Source organism: Mirounga angustirostris, unplaced genomic scaffold (assembly GCF_029215605.1).
Source record: "Mirounga angustirostris isolate CCGP_5_RB_7025 unplaced genomic scaffold, mMirAng1.0.hap1 SCAF_2, whole genome shotgun sequence".
Taxonomy (NCBI): domain Eukaryota; kingdom Metazoa; phylum Chordata; class Mammalia; order Carnivora; family Phocidae; genus Mirounga; species Mirounga angustirostris.
In genome coordinates this window covers 116,413,499-116,433,458 of record NW_026991710.1, presented here as the reverse complement: position 1 = coordinate 116,433,458, position 19,960 = coordinate 116,413,499, and the positions used below count along the sequence as shown (strand labels likewise).

The following is a 19,960-nucleotide window of genomic DNA, read 5'->3' as shown; positions in this document are numbered from 1 at the left end:
TGGTTTAAACTCTGTCACGTAAAATTCTTTACACCACGGTTGCCCCTGAAATTACAAAAGTTCTTTACAGTTTCAAAACTTTATTTTTATTTATTATTTATTTATTTTTGAAAATTTTATTTATTTTTTTGACCGAGAGAGAAAGAAAGAGAGAGCACAAGCAGGGGGAGTGGCAGAGGGAGAGGGAGAAGCAGGCTTCCCGCTGAGCAGGGAGCCCGATGCGGGGCTCGATCCCAGGACACTGGGACCATGACCTGAGCGGAAGGCAGACACTTAATTGACTGAGCCACCCAGGCGTGTCAATTTAATATTTTATTTTATTTTTAAGATTTTTTAATTTATTTATCTGAGAGAGAGAATGGGAGACAGCACGAGAGGAGGAGGATCAGAGGGAGAAGCAGACTCCCTGCTGAGCAGGGAGCCCGATGCGGGACTCGATCCCGGGACCCTGGGATCATGACCTGAGCCGAAGGCAGTCGCTTAACCAACTGAGCCACCCAGGCGCCCCAGTTTCAAAACTTTAAAGGGAAATCGGGAACGTCTTGGTCGTTTGCTGGCCATACTCCTCCATGAGGCTTTGGTAAACCCTAGGCATATGAATGGGCCAGGGATTCCAGACTGCTTTTCATTTTAAGTAACTGAAACTTTTTTGATTTAAAGTGACTGTCATCCCCAGCATTCCCCAAACAACATATGCCCAAAATGATAAAAATAAAGGTGACAGTTGAAAGTACAGGCCTGAAATTTCAAGTGTGAACTGACTTGCTCTCTACTTTCTAGAAATCCGTGGCCAACTAAGCTTGTAACCAGAACTCACTTGGCAAAGATTTGACTGATGTGCCATCGTTTTGCCAGAGCTTTGAGGTCTGCTTTGCATGTACATGTGTGTATACACACATATACACAAAAAAATTGTGTGGTTTCACAAAAAATCAGGTTTATTAAATTTTAGATATTTATGTGCTTTGAATTTAATAGAATACTCAAATAGGTCTCAGGCTTTGGTGAAGCTGGGTCACTTGTCGCTGTTCCCAAACCATAATTTGACCACTTTTGGCTGCTATTAGAATGTGACACCCTCGATTTTCATATGTATGTGTTTGTGTGTGATGACATTTCGAGATGATTCTTGGTGTTCTTGTTCAGGTCTCAGTGAGACTGCGTTTGAATTACACCTAAAGCTTTTCCTTCCCAAATGACAAGTTTACATATGTAGAAAGTCTTCAAAGCAGAAGCAATATATAAGGAAATAAACTGAATCCATTTATTCCTCAAGTATTTAGAGAGTAGTTACTATCTCTATTTTAATAAAGAACTTTTTCTCATTGTAAAAGTAGTACGTGTACATTGTAGGAATTTGGAAAATACAGGTAGGCACACAGAAAAATATACACCCCATTCATAATTCTACCATGCAGAGATTTTGATATTTATATCTTGGTGATTAACTAATATTTGGTTGATAAATTTCCAGTTTGGGCATCTATCTATCTACCTATTTACCTACATGATCATGTTGTGCATACTGTTTTGTAAACTACTTTCCCATTTACATTATAATCATTTTTTATACCATAATTTCTATAGGCATAAAAGTGTTTTTTTAGACAGTTTTACAAACCAGTCCCACATGGTTGGACAGCCTCATAGCTAATCACATTGTGTATATTCATGATTTGTTCTTTAGGATAAATGAGTTTTTGGGTCAAGGGCATGAATATTTTAAGGCTCCTTCATGTTGCTAATGACCTTCTTATCTTTTAAAGGTCAATTTACATTTATTTCTATTAATAGTACCCAAATGCTAATGACCTTCTTATCTTTAAAAGGTCAATTTACATTTATTTCTATTAGTAGTACCCAAATGTCCCTGGATCTTTGTGCGTTGCATTAGAAATCTTTTTTTTTAAATAAAGTTTTTATTTATTTACTTGAGAGAGAGAGAGAGAGAAAGAGAGAGCACTAGCAGGGGAAGAGGCAGAGGGAGAAACAGATTCCCCGCTGAGCAGGGAGCCTGATGTGGGACTCGATCCCAGAACCCTGAGATCATGACCTGAACCGAAGGCAGATGCTTAACTCACTGAGCCACCCTGGCACCCCTAGAAATTTTTTTATAGTGACTTCCAGTGCTGGTATTCTTAGTAAAAGCCAAACAGGTTTGTTTAATGTCAACCTTAAGATAAATACCCCAGCACATTAAAAAAGGAAGTTTTAGATTAGATTAAAGGGAGAGAGTATTGCATCTCTGACTCTGTGCATTTATTACAACAAGAACAGTTTAGTTTTAATTATTGGTGATAAATACCTCATAGTCTACTAATAAGTGTCCTGCAGTATGTCTTGAAAAAGGCAATAAACTCTTTGTCAGGTGAGAATTCACTATAGCTCTTGGCCTCTAAATCTGAAAAGAAGGATAAAACTGCCATTTTTCCTGGTGAGAATTATAGGGAAGACTGATAAGGAAGTGAGACTTAGAAAGGTTCTGAAATAATTACTGCCATTAGGACAAAAATGGGAAAATATACCTGTGCATTAATGTAGCACTAATATTAGTTCAAGTCAGTACTTTCTAAGAAAAATTTAATCATTAGGCACAGTGCTTAAGAGATAAATGAAAAAGTTCAGAAGAAGTTAGTTGGGAAATAAGACCATTTTAGTTCAGATAGCTACATTTGAAAATGTATTGCTGGATAAATAGATTAGGAATGAGTTTGCATGGGGGTGCTTTGACATACTGTTCTTGGTAAAGTTGGCAAAAATATTCAAGTCAGAGAATAGTCAGGTTCTAATTTTTATTTGTGCTGTCTTTAAGGATATTCTTGGAAATTAGGAAGACATCCTTTTTATTCATTTTGTGGAAATTTCTTGCTCATGTTAAAGAGTTCAAAACAGAAATAGCTTTTTGTTTTTTTCCGATTTATAAAAAGGATATGCACTCATTGTAAAAATAATTATACAACATAGAAAAGCATAAAGAAGAAAGGAAAACACCAATAAAAGTACCACTACTCAAAGGTAACTGCTTGTTAATATTTGGTGAACATCTTTTCAGATAGTTGACTCTCCTCTCTCAAAAGACACAAAATTTTATACAAATGTAGTTGTGCAACATGTGTTGGTCAATAACCTCCTTATCTTTTATTTATTTATATTTATTCATTTTATTTATTTGTTTGTTTATTTATTTATTTATTTTTAACCTCCTTATCTTTTTACAGAAATGTATGTCGTGACCATATTTTGGGGTCAGTATGTATAGATGTATAGCATCATTTTTAACAGCTACTTAATATTCTATTGTAGAGATATGCAGTAAATGATTTTAATTCACTCTCTTAATATTTGAATTTTTGAACATTTGAACATTTGAATTTTTAAAATATACAGCAATGATATACGCTGTCATGTTTTTTTTTTTTTCTGAACATTGTAGGAATGCATAAAGTAAAGGGTGAGTCTCCTTTATTTTCTCTCTGATACGATGAATTCTGCCTCCCAAAGGTAACCCTGAAATATGATCTCCTCCAGAAAAATTTATAAGAATATATATAAACCTTTAGGGCACCTGAGTGGCTCAGTCAGTTAAGCGTCTGCCTTCGGCTCAGGTCCTGGTGCCGGGGTCCTGGGATGGAGCCCCATGTCAGGCTCCCTGCTCAGCAGGAGGCCTGCTTCTCCCTCTCCTCCCCACTTGTGCTCTCTCTTGCTCTCTCTGTCACTATCTGTCTGTCTCTCTCAAATAAATAAATGAAATCTTAAAAAAAGAAGAATATATAAACTTTTATAGACACCTCCCCCCCCCACCATGGGATCATTTTGTGTTCTATAATTTAAAAAAATTTCACAATATACTGTGTACATATTCCAGATCATTATATATAAAGTTATCTAATTCTTTTTTAACATCTGCATATGCAGTATGGATTTACTGTAATTGATTACACCTGTACCCAATAGGGGGCTGTTGGGGTAATTGTGATTGTTGAGCTCTAAGCAATGCTGTAGTGAACAACCTTGCATATTCGTCCTTATAAAAGTCCCATGATCTCTCTAGTAGATTCCTAAGAACGTTATTGCTGAATCAAAGGCATCCTTGTTTGGTATTTTGATCTGTGTAGTCGAAGTATCCTCCAGTTATCTTGAGTTTCAGGCCCAGACTAGCTGCTGCTGTTTCCATTTTATCTCTTCTAACTTCCTGGGTGGGAATTTATATATCGCTGTGGTTTTTATTTGCATTTCATATATTAGTGAATTTTAAAACGTTTTGCAGTACTTCTTGTTGGTCCCGTGAAGTTGTTTTGTGATGTGCTCGATCCTGTGTTTGATTGGGATGTTCATCTTTCTCTTACTGTTTTGGAAGGGTTTTATAAAATGTTAAGGAAATTTGTTATTTTTCTGTCCTGTATGTTGTAAATATTTTTCAATCGGTTTTAGATTTTTTGGGTGCTCTTAAAAAATCACTCAAAAGTTTAAAAACTGTGATGTAACGAGGAACTCAAATCAGCTTTTTCCACTCCATGTAAAATTCTGACTTGATAGGACACATTCTACCAATCTCTCCCATCTGCTTGCTAAATAAGGAAAGATAGACAGAAGAGGAACTATGGGTTGTTCTCTCCCTTCCCTCCTAGGTCATTTTCCCTACGGCTGGCTACACAGATGTAACACGAGTGGGGAAGGATATGACAGGCTTCCTTGCTTGTTCTTCTTGCTTACCATACTATTGACTTCTTTCAGGCCCAAAACATTTCTTTCTCTTGGTTTGAAGAGAAAATGTTGCTTCTCACGGGGGTTGGTGCTATGGGGGCGCCACATAGTCGTGATGTAACAGAGTCTGACGCATCGTGGGAACACTGGAATTCTGCGAGTGGGCATCCAAGTGGTGTGTGCGAAGGGGTGGTAACGAATGCTGTCACCCCATGTGAACACACATCACCCCTCTGCTCATACTCAGGCTCATTGGACTTCACTTCTAAAACACAGATTCAGGGACGCCTGTGGCTCAGTGGTTAAGCATGTGTCTTCGGCTCAGGTCATGATCCCAGGGTCCTGGGATCGAGCCCCGCATTGGGCTCCCTGCTCCGTGGGGAGCCTGCTTCTCCCTCTCCCTCTGTTCCTCCCTCCTGCTTTGCTCCACCCCTCAAATAAATAGATAATCATTATTTTTTTATTTTTTAAAATATTTTATTTATTTATTTGACAGAGAGAGACAACGAGAGAGGGAACAAGCAGGGAGAGTGGGAGAGGGAGAAGCAGGCTTCCCGCTGAGCAGGGAGCCTGATGCGGGGCTGGATCCCAGGACCCTGAGGTCATGACATGAGAGAAGGCAGACCCTTAACGACTGAGCCACCCAGGTGCCCAGATAAATAATCTTTTTTTTTTAAAAATTTTTAAATTTTTAAATTTTTAAATTTTTTTTTTAAGATTTTATTTATTTATTTGAGAGAGAGAGGATGAGAGAGAGCACATGAGAGGGGGGAGGATCAGAGGGAGAAGCAGACTCCCTGCCGAACAGGGAGCCAGATGGGGGACTCGATCCAGGGACTCTAGGATCATGACCTGAGCTGAAGGCAGTCACTTAGCCAACTGAGCCACCCAGGCACCCCTGGATAAATAATCTTTAAAAAAAACCCCCACAGATTCAAAGACAAAATTTTTAGCAATTTTAAGATGGCAACAAGGGAGCATGAAATCAAGGCTGGGGTCCTTTTCCCTGGGGGCCCTATGTGACTGCATAGGTTGCTGCCCATAAAGTTGGCCCTTTGGAGACCCCGTACTGATTCCTGCTGGTGGCTGGGCCCTGAGGGTCCAGGCTGCTAAGGAGAAGAAAGGGACTCTGATCTGCCAGCTGGTGGTATAAAGGCCCCGAGACCCTTGGAATTCATCCATGACACAGTCTCGTATCTCCAAAGAACACCGCTCCCTCTGCCACTCAGCTCCGCCCCCACACATGCACACACACTTCCGACTGCCTGGGACATTTAACTTAACACATTTTCGCTCATTCAAGCCATGTCTGTAGGGGGGGTGAGGGGTGTGGGCAGCACATCACATGCCCCAGCTCGCTCCTCCTGGAATCGTCTTGAGCCCTGTACCCATCTTCACTCTCATACAGAAATGCCCTGACAAAAAGAAAAATTAGAGAATTTCGTAAGCCCGCTTATAAAATAATCTTCCTTCCTGAAAACATACTTGCTTTCTGGCAGAGCAGCTGTCTTTATTCTACCCTAGATACAACTGCATTCAGATGACTGGCAAGCGATGCTTTATCAAAGTTTGTAAAATGCTGGAAAAAGCGTCCTGAAAAAAAAAAAAAAAAAGACACCATGCAAGCATAAGGCACTATGATCACTTGTTTGAAAGTCTGTTTTGTTGCCGAACATTCTCCTCTGATGACATAGAGATCAGCATGGCTTATTATAAGCAAGGCCACATGTGGCTTCTCATGTGCCGTCACTTGTCTGGAGAGGGTCCTAGTCTCAGTGACTTTCCGAATCAGAACAAAACCATTCATAAAACACTAAGAGGCACACACTGAGGCTAGGGGGATTTGAGTATTCTTTATTTCCCCTACCAAAAAGTGAAGGATCTAATGCCCTAATCCATCAGATCTCCCAGAAAGAAGCCACAAATCTTTTTTGTTTTGTTCAGCATATTGCCGTGGTGACAAGTTCATATTACACTCTGTCTCGAATCTCTCTTGTAACCTCCCCAAGTCTCAACAAGTTCACAAAAAGGGCCGAGGCAAATAACCCTGGAATGCAGGTGATTTTTTATTTATGTATTTACCTTGTTACATACCAGTCTATACCCAGGGCCTTTCCAGAAGAGCTTCATAAAAAGTAATAGTAACTGACATTCATCACACACTGAGCTTCTCTTTCCATTTCCTGTGTCTTTAATAGATCCCTATAGAGGGTGTGCAAGAAAGCTCAGGCTATTGTCAGACAATTGTGTTACTGCACTCTCTCCAAGGTCATCAAAAATTCTTTTGCTGCCATTTGAGTGAAACGTATTTTTGAAGAGATGACATGGGTGTCCTTTGTAGATATCTTTGCCAACATTCGACCACCATTTTCCTTGACCTCACATCATGCCAATCCATTCCCAACATGCACGATTCTCCCGAGAGAGTGCCTTATGGATCAGGGAAGAAGGCCGGGGACATAATAACCCCTTCTGGCACTTAGCGTCACTGCTCAGGAAATTTCAAAGCACTTTGCAGCGTAAGCTTCCTCCATTTCTCGGATAAAAATAATGAAAAGTGCTTGGGTTTATGATGATAGGCTCTCTGTAAATCCTGATCTGGGTAGACAGATAACATTTATGGGAAGAAAATGTCTCCGTATAAAGGAACATCTCCAGTTCCTTTCCGCTGGGGGCATTGTTCAGCCTCCTTCTTACTTTCCCTCTCTTCCTCCTCTTTTCTTGTTTCACTTTGAAACTATCTTGAGATATTTCAAAATATAAAAATATTTTGAAAATGGATGATTAGATCATTCAGTTGGCTTCCCATGTGACAACAGAGTAGCCTTCAGAGTGCTCGAAAGGTCTCAATTACAAACTCCCTTCCTGGGGTTTGGATATACTCAGTATCTGGATTTACTCACTCATTTCAAATATGGCCACGCATGCAGGTGGTCCCTGACTTATGACGGATTGACTGATGATTTTTCAACTTTATGATGGTGTGGAGCTGATATGCATTCGGTTGGAAACCGTATGCTGAATTTTGATCCTTTTCTGGGCTGGTGATAATGCTCTGCAGAACTCCGCCATGATGCTGGACAGTGGCAGTGATGGGGCTATTTACCCACAAGGGCAAGGAGCTGGCACACCTGCAACCATTGTGTGCCCACACGGCCGTTCCGTTTTCACTTTCAGCCCAGTATTCAGTAAATTACATGAGGTATTCAACACTTTATTGTCAAATAGGTTTGGTGCTAGAGGATTTCGCTGACTATAGGCTAACATAAGTGTTCTGAGCACATTTAAGGTAGGCAAGGCTAAGCTGTGGTGCTTGGTAGGTTAAGGGTAGTAAATGCATTTTTGGCTTGATGATGGGTTTATTGGGTTGATCCTAAGTCGAGGAAGATTTGTATTTGGGTGGAGCTGCAATGGGGTGAGGGGAAGTTTTAAGGCTCAACTGAGTCTCCTGGGAAGCCTGCCTCTCTTCCCTTCTTCTCTTCCACCCCTCCAACTGTGTTAGGGACGCTCTTTGCTGCTTCCACAAAACTCTGCACAGAGCCTGGTCATTGCCCGCGCCACTTTTCTTTTTTCAAAGGGGGGAGGGGCAGAGGGAGAGGGAGAGAGAATCTCAAGCAGACCATCCCTGCTGAGTGTGGAGGCCCCCCCTCCACGCCCCCCCGCCCTGCCCCAGGGCTCCGATCTCAGAACCCTGAGATCATGACCTAAGCCAAAATCAAGAGTCGGACACTTAACCCACCGAGCCACCCAGGCACCCCCACTTTTTTTTTTCTTTTTTGAATTGACTGTATTACCTGGTGTTGCCAGGGCAATTTTTTTTTTTTTTAAGATTTTATTTATTTATTTGACAGAGACAGACACAGTGAGAGAGGGAACACAAGCAGTGGGAGTGAGAGAGGGAGAAGCAGGCTTCCTGTGGAGCATGGAACCCGATGTGGGGCTCGATCCCAGGACCCTGGGATCATGACCTGAGCTGAAGGCAGACGCCTAATGACTGAGCCACCCAGGCGCCCCAGGGCAATTTTTAATTATTGTTAAACAAAGTTTAATGGGCAGACTAAAAATAAATATTTAAACTGTAGTGATTTTTGAAGATTATAATAATTCAGAGTTATAATAATTTCCAGCTTAGTAATCAAGTTTCTTTTTATACTACATTTTTTTTTTATTCTATTAGTTGGAACACATAGAAGTCAATATTGGTGGGGGATCCCCTTATGGGAAGCAATTTGATAAAAGATTAGTGAGTGCAAATCTGAGTGTCTGCCTCGGTGGTTTTGAGAGAATACACTTGTTCACTGCAGACACAGGGAGGCAAATGGGGGTGATTTGAGGGAATTCCTGGGTCCAGGGACTAATTATTGATTTCTTTTGTCTGTACCCTTTAAAAATGTACTATGGTGGGCTCTGCTGCTATTTTTTAAATATTCCGGATTCTGGATGATAAGGTCCTGGCTTTACCATTGAAATAGCCAATTCTTTAGACTTTCTATTTTAGGGCTTGGCAGTTGAGATAAATATCAGATCTTGAACAAATATTAAATTCAGAACAATCAATTTTGGGCACAGCTCGTTTGAACTTCTATTTGTATTTTCTCCCTGTGGCATGAGTAGCATGTCTCTTCAGGTGGTCTCCAGATGTATCCCTTGGGTTCCTCCCTTGGCTGTCCTCCTTGCTCAGGATTTCAGCTTCTGGGAGGATGCTGCCCATCTCCGGGTGCTCAAGAGAGCACCTGGTTCTTGCCTCTCGTCCGTGGGGGCCTCCGTGTAGCCCCAAGTGGATACTGCTTGGAAGAGCCTGTCTCTCTTGATCAGCCCTCCTGTTGTTACCTCTTTCTATCATAAAAGATCTATTAAGCACCTACCCTCTGCCAGATTTTGGACTAGAAATTGAGGACACAACAGAGAAAAAGATTTAGTTTTGGACTCTTAAAATTCTCAAATTGTCATAGTCCATGCTGAGGAAGAGCTAAGATTTGTTTATCTTCAAGATGACAGTTTTTTCCTAGCATGGTTTCTTATGTGAATGCACAGGGGAAAAAATAGAAAAATTGAAATGGACAACTGCAAAAAAAAAAAAATCATGAATATTTTGAATCTTCTTTACCATCCATAAAATTACAGCAAAATTCAAAATATGTAGACTTATAAATTTAAACTTTTAGAGTACTGTGTTACTCTGAATGAAATGTTGTATTATTACTTTTTATGCAAAGAAAAATAATTGTTGTTCCTTCCTACTCCTAAACACTCTTCCCCAAAGTGGATTTCATCTCTGCCACATAGGCATGTATGACCCCAATTATTTTGGTGCCAATAACAAAGAGACAAATAGAGACTAAATTTTATTATATAGATTATTAATTTATGTGTTCTTTTTCTAGAGGGTGAGGATTCTGTTTTTCACGTTTGAGTGGCTAGAGCCTGGGATAGTACCTAGAACATAGTAAGGATTTGATGATGTTTACTGGATACATAAATGAAGGCAAGCAGGATTATCTAGGAAGTTTAAAATAGGATAATCTTTTTCTTGACTATGTGTATGGGATGGAAAGAAGGGAATGACAATAGAAAGGTAAGGGTCCCATTCACTTACTGGGTGTTTATTGTACTCCTAGTTGTGCTAGGACTTTGCATACATGACAGGTATGAACTCTCATATTTAATTTCATGAAAGAAGAAGCATCAGTTTCATTGTACAAACAAGGAAATTGAAGCTTAGTGAGTTTATGAGACATGTTCAAGTCACACAGCCATCACTGGAAGCCAGGTCAGAAGGTCAGATTCACTTCAAATTTAGTGCTCTTAACTATTAAAATGTACCGTATCTTACAGACATTTTTACATGTGTCAGTGCTTTGGTTTATGCAAACCTGCTGGTAGGGTCCCGTCCCGATCCCCTCCCCCACTACCCTCTGGCATATCTTGTCGTGTCCCCCCAGGATGCTGAGCCTGCAAATATTAGTGTTGGAAGAGAAAATATCAAGGTGTGAGTCTTCCTGGAAAGTCATAAAACATAAATTCCTAATGAGTTATTTGAAGATGAAACTATTGCCTTATTTCAGGAGGACAGAGGGTGTGTGTGTGTGTGGGGGGGGGTTGAGAGAGAGAGAGAGAGAGAGAGAGAGAGAGAGAGCCCGAGAGAGGTATGAAAGCTTTCTTGTGCTTGAGTATCAAGCAGATTAAGTATAGTATCAACCAAGTTTTTTATTATTTATTTAGATTTTATTTTATTTTATTTTTATTTATTTGTCAGAGAGAGAGAGAGCACGAGGGCACGAGCAGGGGGAGAGGCAGGCAGAGGCAGAGGGAGAAGCAGGCTCCTGGCCGAGGAAGGAGCCCAATGTGGGACTCGATCCCAGGACCCTGGGATCACGACCTGAGCCAAAGGCAGACGCTTAATCCACTGAGCCACCCAGGCGCCCCTCAACCAAGTTTTTTAAAATTGAGAATAAAATCTCCCATTTATTTCTGGGAGTCTCTGTTTCTTCTTTGCCTTGAGCCTATTTAGTCATTCACTCATTTATTTAAGGGCAACAACATATATTCCTGACATTCTGAATGATGGAAATATTTACTCTTTAAAAGAAGGAGCCACTCTGGGTGCAGACTGACGCTTCCCTTCAAATATGGGTCAGAGAATTTTCTTGAGGAAAGGGCCCCCTCCCACCTTCATCCAGTGCTTTTGACTTTGAATCACCTTAAAGGGAAGGGCAATAATTAGCATTCTTACTTAAAGCAGGTCTGGCTATTACTTTCTCAAGAGGGCGGGGGACATTTCCTCCCTTGCCTGTTTGGGTTTGGAAGGACAACCTAGAATGGCTATCATCTGCGCCTTGATGTAAGGAAGGGAGACTAAAAAAAGGCATTACAAACATCTTTTCCCTTTACCGCTCGCCTCCTTGGTCGGTCACAGACCCTGCGGGACTGACAGAACATTACACAACTCTTCTTCTTAAGCAGTGACGGGGTAGCAGTAGGCATTTTTTCATTTAGAGTCTATCAACTGAGAATTGATAAAGTCATCACAGAACAACAGTAGTTTGACCCTGACCTGACAAAAGAGATCGAAAAGGTCTCGTGTGGAGAGGAGCGAGGGGGCTGGGAACATCATTGGCTCAGAAAGAAGCTGCAAGTCGGTTAAGGGCTGACACCCAGGCACTCCGCCGAGTGTGCTTAATAACTGGAAAGTAAATAATGAAAGGGCAGTCAATAAACAATTGTGGTTTACTAAATTATTCATTTTAACAATACTTCCAGTGTTTGCCCAGAGAAGGGAGAACGTCTGTACCTTTTCCAATCCGGCTCGGCTGCTCTGAACCGTCTTGGATGCAGAGCTGTTCCCATTCCGGACAGAAGAGGGCGCTCGTGCTACACCTAGGAAAGCGCGAGGCCGCCCCCCCTCCCCGCGCCTACCTGCACTCGGGAAGAAGAGAAAGGAAGAGATAGGGAAATGTCGGGAAGAGGTACAGAGGAAGATAGAAAACGAGTGGATAGGCATGGAAATGAAAAAACCTATTTTTCACAGGTAGATCAAATCCAACCCTGTACTGGAGCAAGGCATAAGAAAATAACCAGAAAAGAGTTGTTCTTTATTCCATGGTTAAAATTATTTATTTGAAAACTATAGAATGACAGATTTGGAACAGTCAGGGCAAGGGCAAGAGGATATTTGATAAATCCAACAGATTTATTTCCATCTTGAAAGCCGAACTCTGATTTTCGGGAAATAGTCTCAGGAATCGAGTGGTTCTCATGGGCTTCACTGCCCGTGAACAGTCAAAAATGTTGCACAGCTGCTGAGGGGCCCTGGGCCATTTGGAACAAAACCCTACCACACACTTTAAAAGTATGCCCTGCATGGAAATGAATCCCTAATATCAGTGAAACTCTGTGTTCATTCTCTGTGCTCATGGCGCTGTGCTACAGCCCTATTTCGTTTATGAAGCAGTGTTCCATGAGGCAAGACTCCTCTTGTAGGTTGAGGAGGGCCACTGTACTCCCTGGGATATTTACTGTATACCTAAGGCGCTGGCCTATGATCTGTCCTCCACGGTAGTGCCGATGCTAAAGCGAATGGTATTTATTTATAATACCGCGCCAGGCAGTCCATGGGGGAGTGTCATCTTGTTTGTAATCAATCCCAGCGCCAGGATGCTGTTACAACCCCATCAGGCTCTGCATTAAGTGACAAATTGGCTTCGTCTTCTTATTCTGTCATTTTTCTTCAGTGGAGATCCATCATCTCTGCTACAAGGCCCTGGAGCTTAGTACCACACACAAATACACAAATGTATACCCCGTGACGGTGCTCAGGAAAAACCCCATTATCTCCCTGGTGCCCACGAACAAACCCCCCTTTTCTCCCACTGCCCCAGGGTGAACGCTAAGATGTGGAAAGGGCAGGCAAAGCGGAAGAGCATGCTGTGCTTGTGGTGAGGCAGACATTGATGCATCTAGTGAGGGCGAGTCATTATTGAACTAACATTGGTTTTCTTTGATTTCAGCTCGGAGCTTGGTGGGAGAGTGCGGGTCTCAACCCACAAGACCAAGTCAATGAGAATATTTACAAGGAGACTTTTTTTGTTTTAATTTTAGATGAAGTCTTCTCTCACCTTGTGGAAGACAGGCTTTTAAGGTGGTCCCCCCCCCCATCACCCATTCCCATCTCCTGGTGTTCGCACTCTTACACTCTCTTCCCTTGAGCGAGGGAAGGAGCTGTGACTTGCTTCTGACCAACAGAATATGGCAAAAGTAACAGGATGTATGAGATTATGTGTACATGATTACAGGATTCTGTTACATAGGATTATAGCTCCCATCTTACTGGAAACTCTTTCTCCCTTTATTTATTTATTTTGGGGGTGGGGAGAGAGAGAGAGCACAAGCAGGAGGGGCAGAGGGAGAGGGAGAGAGAATCTCAATCAGGCTCCACGCTGAGCATGGAGCCTGATGTGTGACCCTGAGATCATGACCCTGAGATCACAACTTGAGCCAAAACCAAGAGTCAGACGCTCAACCAACTGCGCCACCCAGGTGCCCTGCACTTGGCTCTTTTTTGAGAGTCTACTTTATGTTAAGTGATGGACATCTTTTAAAGTCGAGAGTCTTGATGCTCTAGGGACATGCAGTAGTCCATCATTTGCTGGAGAAAGAATACCAGTGATGAAAATCCATAGCAATAGAGGAGAGAAAGAAAAATGGTAGGTGGTTCAAGTCAGTTAAGATAATGTAAAAACAAGATGACTAAGTGTCAGCCCAGTCCCCGGGAGTGGAGCACAAAGGCTCTCTGAAAACTGTCACACCTTAAAGGCCAATTCTACAAAACAGGGGTAAAATACCACAAAGGCATTCCTGCCTTTGCTCAGAACACTCTTCTTTTCTGGGGCGTTCTCACCATATACCATACTACCCAGTTCTTTCAGGCCCAATCAAACGCTATAACCCTCATGAAATCTTCCACAGAAGTTCTTGATTTTAAGCCATAGAAACTCCCTCATATTCTCCTAAATAATAAATGTTATTGGTTCATGTCACTGAGTTGTTTATAGGTAAACGAGGCTTTGTGTGAGGTTGACCAAAGGTATCATCATCATCACAAAATCGTCAGGACACTAGCTATGGTTTTTTTTTTTTTTTTTTTTTTAATTTCAAAGTTCTGTTTCCTTCTGGCTCTCCTCATAGTAACAAAAAATGACTTTATTTCACACTTTTCAGAGGGAGAGAAAATACCTTTATCCTACAGTTCCAAGTAAAGCATTAATAATTGATCTGATGGACATGCTTAGTCGACAGTGCTCACCTTGGAGCCTGCCATTTTGACCAGGGGTTGGTGAGTGCTGACTGGCATGGACTATGCCTGAGGAAAACCAGGGTCCACCCAACCTTTATTAACTCTAGCCCATCCTTGTTTATCTACCTTTGAAATAAAAATTTAAGAAGACTGGTGAATGAATGAACAAATAATGTTTTTAGCAAATTAGTATTGTTACTTATTTTATCTAATTCCCTAATAAAGTTAGAATGTTTATTTCCAATTTTGATCCTTCCACATTTCATCTGTGGATGGCAGGCCTTTCCTAATTAGAGTATATGCCTATTGAAAGCAAGGACTACACGGAACTCTCAAGGATTTGCCCCACTGGATGCAGGTTATTGGATTGATGCCTTGTAGACCTTCCTCATGCATTTCTTTTTTTTTTTTTTTAAGATTTTATTTATTTATTTGACAGAGAGAGACACAGTGAGAGAGGGAACACAAGCAGGGGGAGTGGAAGAGGGAGAAGCAGGCTTCCCGCGGAGCAGGGAGCCCGATGTGGGGCTCGATCCCAGGACCCTGGGATCATGACCTGAGCTGAAGGCAGATGCTTAACGACTGAGCCACCCAGGCGCCCCTCCTCATGCATTTCTATCAGTTATTTCCACTATCGCTTTGAAATTTTCGTTGTGGAAATGGATCTGATGGAATTCAAACATCATCTTTGCTTTTTTATGTCATACTTATGAAAAGATATTGAGGGACAACCGAAATCTCATTTTTGCACTCTTTCTGAACAAACGACTCCATTAATAGTTCCTTTGAAAAATAACAAAAGCAGTATGGGTTGGTAGTTAAACTCCCAGGTTCTGGAGCCAGACAGACCTGGGTTCAAATTCTGGCCTATCTCTTCATGATTTTATTTCCTACAATAAGGTTTTATTTTCTCTAAACCTCAGTGATCTTATTTAAAAATGGGGAAAACAATAGAAATAGAAAGAAATGGACAAAGCATGAAAAGAGAGCTCACCAAAAGGAAATATAGATGTCCCTGAAATGTATGAAGAGATCTTGAACCTCACAAGAGAAAATTACAGCTACATGGAGATATGTTTTTAACCCACCAGATTGGATGAGCTCAAAGCTTTGACAATGCTGCTCTTGTCAAGGCCAACGGGAAAACGGGTGCTCTCATCTATTATTAGCACTGCTGGTGTATCTCCTATGGAGGACACATTGCCAGTACCTATCTAAATTGCAAACCCATATATCCTTTGATCCAGCAATCTACTTTTGGGAATTTATCATATAGATATACCGGCACACATATGAAATGGTGTATGTTCAAAATCATTCGTTGTAGTATTTTTTTTTTTTTTTTAGTGGCAAAAGATCGGAAACAATTCAGTTGTCTATTACTGTGGAACTGGCCAAATCAATTGTGATGTGTCAATACAACAGAATGCTAAACAATAATATGCTGCAGTATAAAGGAAGAGGGAAGACTCTATGTATTGGTATGGAAAGACTGACAAGTCCTTGCTTAAATGGAAAATAAAACAAGATGCAGAACAGGAGTGCATTACCTTTTGTGAAAAACAAGGAGGAAAAAATGTGTATTCATATGTGCTTGTATTTGCATGAAGGGACTCTGAAGAATATTCTCAGATTCTGATAAAGCGGTTACCGTTTTAGAGAGCTGAGCAGGGATGGTGTGGGAATAAAGATGTTTCACTCTGTAACTCTGAAGATGGTTTGATTTTTTGAAACCTGTAAATGTTTTACCTATTCAGAAAAATTGAAAAAAATTCTGAGCATTTCCAATGCTTTTTCCTCCCGCCTGCCTGGGGAGCAGTGGTTAGAACACTTCTGTAGACTCATTTATCATTTATATAGCACGTGTATTGCCTCTTGCCAGAGGCGGGAGGGACAGCTCATAATGGGAAAGAGCATGCCTGGATTTTGGGGTCAAACCTGGATTCCTGTTTCGGACCTATTGCTTACTAGCTGTGTGATCAAGGCAAATACTCTGTCTCTGAGCTCTGTTTCTTCACTTGGAAAATGAGGATGCATGTCAATTTCCAAGTGTTTGAAGAATAAATCAGGTGTTAGTATCATGCTTAGCGCAGTGGATGGCAGCTCCTAAGTACTCCCTAAGTGATGGCTAATATGAAATAAGCTCTGGGGAGGGGCGGGGTGGCTGGGTGATGGCCACTGGGGAGGGTGTGTGCTGGGGTGAGCGCTGTGAATTATGTAAGGCTGATGAATCACGGACCTGTACCCTTGAAACAAATAATACGTTATATGTTAATAAAAAGAAAAAATAATGAACGAACATGACATGATATGGATGGTGACACACTTGCTGTTGTTTCTTGAGGGATTGCAGGGAGACAAATATTTTCTTTCATTTTTAACTCATAATTAAAGAGAATAAGTCCTCACCTAGTGCTGAAACATGAGCACAGAAATTGCTGCTGCTTTTCCCCCTCAAGGCATGACCTACCCCTTTCCAGCATCAGCAGGGAGCACGGCAGGACAGCTCCCGTGAACTCAGAAGCTCCCAGCGGGCTGGCTCCCACAGGAGCAGGTTGGAGGCTCAGCAGGTGAGCCCGAGGTGCATGTAAGCATTCTATAGACGATTCTTTTCACACTGATCCTGGGACCTGGGGGGATATCATTAGTTTAAACAAATAATTATGAGCACCTAGCATGTGCCTGGCAACTGGTTATGAATCTGGAGAAATAAAAACAAATGAGATCTGGTTTTTGATCATAGGTAAAATCAATCCTTAGAACAGGTGTCCTTTGTTTCCTGTGAAGTTTGAAATATGCAGATTTTCCCCAGCTCCTTCCATCTTGGGTCTGTCTTCCTATCTTTTTAGTTTAGACATTTAGAGTTAGCTGAGATCACACTAATTCCTGGCTCACCTAAATGAAAAAAAAGTTTTTTAAAAAAATTTTTAAAAATTTTTAAAAAGATTTTATTTATTTATTTGACAGAGAGAGACACAGGGAGAGAGGGAACACAAGCAGGGGGAGTAGAAGAGGGAGAAGCAGGCTTCCTGCAGAACAGGGAGCCCGATGCAGGGCTCAATCCCAGGACCCTGGGATCATGACCTGAGCTGAAGGCAGACGCTTAACGACTGAGCCACCCAGGCGCCCCAAAGAAAACGTTTAAGACCATTAACCTGAAGGTCCAAATGCACAGATATTCAGACAGGGAAGAGGTTTATGTTACACGGGGATACATTTAGCTGGATCCACACAGAAGAGAAGTCACAGTACAGTAGCCACATCCTAGAGCAGGAAGGAGGCACACAGCCGATTTATTTGTGTCCACGCAGGGCAGGGAACAAGAGGTGTCGTCAGACTAGTGAGGTCAGTCTGTGACTAGGATTCGGAGCTCCTGACCTCTCCCCCTTACTCTGACACTTAATGACCTTTTGCAAACATCGAACTTGACAGGACTTCTGATTTTTCCCATTTGTCAGATTGATGCTATAATAATAACAATAGTGAGAGGATGGCGCAAGAATAATGAAGGATTTCCAAATTAGAGGACTTCATTTAACGCCAAAAATACTGCCGAGGTGCTTTGATGTTGTGATACCAAGGAATTGCTGAACTTCCTTAGTGCCAGAGATAACTGCTTCCTTTTCTGAGACAGCTAGTTCGCTCTTTATCCAACAGATTAAAACCGAAATAAAAGGGAATTCTGGATCTATTACATACTGCGTGATTCATACATAATGAAATTTTCCTTCTTCCTCCCTTCCTCCCTTCATTCCTTCCTTCTTTGCTCCCTTCCTTTCTTCCTTCTATCCTTCCTTTGCAGCAGGTAGTAGCTGTCTGTCCAGCACATAATAGACCCGGGCGGTGTCCTAGTCCGGTGTTCTCCAGTGCAGGGGCTGGGGGTTTGCCTCCCCCGCAGTCACGAACACGCAGGCGCGGGGGATGATGCTCAGAGTCCGTGGCCTCTGCAGTGCTCCCTCCGTGGCCACGTGGGTGGCTGAGTGACACTGAGGTGGGAGAGGAGCCAAGGATTTAAAAAGTGGTGGGTGTAAGAGAAGGTAGCACCCCACTTCCCTCCCTCCCTCTGCCTGCCCAGGGGCTGCCAACCTTTTGGCTGCCTTCTGAGAGCAGTGCACGCTTTCCCCACGCTCTGGGAAATGCAGGGGAGAGGCCCAGAGCTCTAGCCTCAGACGGATGGCCATGCGCAGCCAGGCACCGTGCTTGGAGGAACTGTTGGTTTCCAGTCATCTTTGAAAAGCATCCTTCCTCACCTCCACTGCTGCCTCACAGAGGGTAGAGTCTGCCCTGAGATCCCAGGTTCAGCGCTGGGTTGTTCGTGTCATTTCCTGCATCGTTTATGCGGTCCTCTCTGTGTACTCTGCCAGCTAGAACAAAACAGCGCTGCTATGGAAACTGCAAACACCAGGCAATCCTGGCCCCTGCACTTGGCAGCCCAGCCGGGAGAGAGATAATGGCTTTTGTTGTTATCTCTTGGATGCTGATGCTCAGTCGCTTGTACCCTCAGGCGCTAACTAGGGACACGCTGACACTCCACCGTTGGTGCTCTCTTGTAAACTTCCCCAGCCTCGTGATGCAGGCCAAGATGACCGTACAGCCGGGCCTGCTCATTATCCTGATGACAACTGGGGGCTTTGTACTTTCCGGAAAACTTCTGTGGTCTCTCCACTCTCAGGGGGCCCTGAGCTCTCACGACGGTCTGCTACCCTTGGACTCGCCGAGCCCAGCCTACTGGCAAATCTTACATCCGCTTCTCCCCCCACCCCCAGTACTAACAAATACATTGTCCTGGAGACGGCTGTGACTCAGATGCATTATGATGGGGCGGGAGCCGGGCGGTAATGCTCGTCCCAGCGGGAGCAGCGCACGATACTCGGGCAGGTGGCTGGACATTTTCCTTCCCAGAATGAATACAAATCTCAGCCCTCTAAACACACATTTCATCCCGCAAAGATTATTAAAACTTCTCTGTTGGCTGCAACATTTAAAAACAGGTCAATTTGCTATATCCAACATTAACCATAATAATGCTGGGAGAACCAGAGTCTCAGAGATTGAATAATTGGATGCGAGAGCCTTTCACCCCTGGGTTGCTGGGTTAAATCAAACACAGCCTGGCAGGGAGTAGGTGTGGACAAACACAGCTGTGTTTAGAATGTGCTGATGTCTTGGTCTACTTTTCCAATATTTGTGCTTTGAAAAGAGCTTTCTGCTTGAAATGCAGCCTTCTTGTGCTTGAAGCTCACGTGTGCAGTAGGAGAGTTATTCCATCTCTGGGTCTGAGATTCTCAGCGACTGGCTTTCTTACACTCTTACAGCATTCCCCGCCCCCCCTTCCCCACAGCAACACCCATTTTCTCTGGTTTCAGACTGCTCTGTTCTGCAAGAGATAATCGTGGAAAAACCTTCTGACCCATTTGCTTGCAAATGCTTTTCTTTGGTAAGAAATATTTGATAGTCTTAAAG

The 19,960-nt window shown here is 42.4% G+C and overlaps 1 long non-coding RNA gene across 2 annotated transcripts in view; it reads left to right on the top strand.

Annotated features, from left to right (window-relative positions):
• The window catches only part of LOC135363656 (uncharacterized), a 30,795-nt gene extending 14,160 nt beyond the window's left edge, over nt 1-16,635 (top strand). For both annotated transcript variants that reach the window (XR_010409556.1, XR_010409555.1), the window contains one exon: nt 15,845-16,635. This is a non-coding gene — a long non-coding RNA (uncharacterized LOC135363656). The remainder of the gene's footprint in view (nt 1-15,844) is intronic.
• The last annotated feature ends 3,325 nt before the right edge of the window (nt 16,636-19,960 follow it).